Source organism: Cebus imitator, unplaced genomic scaffold (genome assembly GCF_001604975.1).
Source record: "Cebus imitator isolate Cc_AM_T3 unplaced genomic scaffold, Cebus_imitator-1.0 Scaffold110, whole genome shotgun sequence".
Classification (NCBI taxonomy): Eukaryota; Metazoa; Chordata; class Mammalia; order Primates; family Cebidae; genus Cebus; species Cebus imitator.
The window spans coordinates 3270860-3272810 of record NW_016107425.1 but is presented as its reverse complement, the minus strand read 5'-3'; the positions used below and the strand labels follow the sequence as shown (position 1 = coordinate 3272810).

Here is a 1951-nt window from a genome sequence, read left to right as displayed (position 1 = left end):
CCACCCTGGCAAGACAGATTTTAATTTTAGTGTTAACCCCATCAGAGGGAGAACAGCCATTCAATTCTTACATTCTTTTGAGATATCTGTTTTGCATCCAGCTACATTGGCATCTAAGCAAGAAAGGTTTCCTATGTTTAGAAGTCAATCAGTCCCATTCTCTAGGAATTCATAACTTTGGCCAAGTGGTAGTAAGAGGATATACAGCTAGAGTTAAGTCACTCCCTCCATTAAAGGGTCTCATGCAAATTCAACTACTGTACAATCTCTCCTGGGCCCCTGGGGTACCCTGGGAGCCTTATAGGCCATGTGGGTCTGGGAAACCAGCAGGATGGAGAGCTGGGAGTTTGTACAGGTAAACATGACTACTACTGCTGACTAGCTCCTCTAGATCCGTGGGTGAAGATCATGCCTCTATTCATGGTTGGCATCTATGATGGTTTCTAGGACCCTGAGGAGATGGGAGGAAAGAGGAGAAGTGGGGCACCTTCTCTCTTTTTCTCCACTCTGGGTCACTCCAAAAGAAGGAAGAAGACTAAGGGACACCTTCTCTCCTCCCCTCTTTTCTTTTTTCTTTCTTTCAGGCTTAATTCACTTTATTTTTCTTGTATAAAAACCCTATGTTGTAGCCGTAGCTGGAGCCTGGGTCTTCTGCACTGAGACTCTGGAGTGGGTCTTGATGAGGTGGTCAGTGAATTCCTGATAGGGAGACTTGGTGAATACAGTTTCCTTCCAGAGGTTGGGGGTCAGGTAGCTGTAGGTCTTAGAGATGGCATCAAAGGTGGCATTCGTGAGGTTGCCCAGGGTGGCAGTGCAGCCCCTGGCTGAAGTGTAGCGATCATCAATTCCAGCCATGGTGAGCATCTTCCTGGACACAGGGGCTGAGACAGTGCCAGTGCCTCTGGATGCAGGGATGAGGCACACAAGCACACAGCTGCAGCGGCCTGTCACCTTGCAAGGGATGGTGTGGGCCTGGCCAATTTTGTTCCCCCAGTAGCCTTTGCACACGGGGACAATGGAAAGCTTGGACAGGATGATAGCTCTGAAGATGGCAGTGGCCACCTTCTTGGTGCACTTAATACCCAGACCGACATGGCCATTGTAGTCCCTTATGGCAACAAATGCCTTGAACCTGGTGTGCTGGCCGGCATGGATCTGCTTCTGCACCAGCATAGTCTTCAAAACCTCATCCTTGAGAGAGGCTCCAGGAGAAAGTCAGTGACCTCAGTTTCCTTGATGGGTAGGGAGAAGAGATGGATCTCTTCCAGGGACTTGATCTTGACGTCCTTGACCAGGCGGCCCAGCTTGGTATTGGGGGGCAGCCTCTCCTTATCATCCGCTTTGCCTTTGAGAGCTCTGCAGCCTCGACCCCAGCCCCATCCACGACTGCAACCCCAGCCCTGGATGCCACTGCTAAAGCCTCCAAGGAAGCCACTGCAGTTCCCCATCCCAGGGCCCCTGGGGCCTCATCCCCTATCCACATTGTCATCTGCCATTTGGTGTTTTCTCAGAGAAGCTCCTTCTCTCTTTTCTAGATGGGCAATAACCCATCTTCAACCCTGCACTCCCCTTAAGTCTAGCGTGGATGTAACCTGGTATAACCTCACATCCTGAAGTTTGCTTTGGGCAACCCCCAACTTCACCCATATATAGAGACCTTCCAGGATCTAATCCAACCATTTAACTCTCCTGGAAGGAGAGTATACTCTTAAATCAAACCCTAACTGCTGCTGAGAAACAGGTAGCCCTACAAGTAGCAGAGAAGTTTGGAGATGAATAGCATATTTCCTCTAGCCAGTCAAAAAAGAAAGCCAGTCAAAAGGGGAAAGAGAGTGAGAAAGAGGCAAAATCCCCATTCTCAGCAGGAAGACAGGCAGTGACCTTGAAAACCCTAATCGGAACCCTAGTGATCCCATAGATGAGTGAAAAAGAAAACACTTTCGGGTGTGTA

The 1951-nt window shown here is 49.3% G+C and overlaps 1 pseudogene across 1 annotated transcript; it reads right to left on the bottom strand.

Annotated features, from left to right (window-relative positions):
- Positions 1-578: 578 nt before the first annotated feature.
- On the bottom strand, positions 579-1466 carry LOC108310939 (annotated as a pseudogene). The gene has a single exon (XR_001827986.2). The product of XR_001827986.2 is annotated as a 40S ribosomal protein S2-like (transcript).
- Positions 1467-1951: the final 485 nt, after the last annotated feature.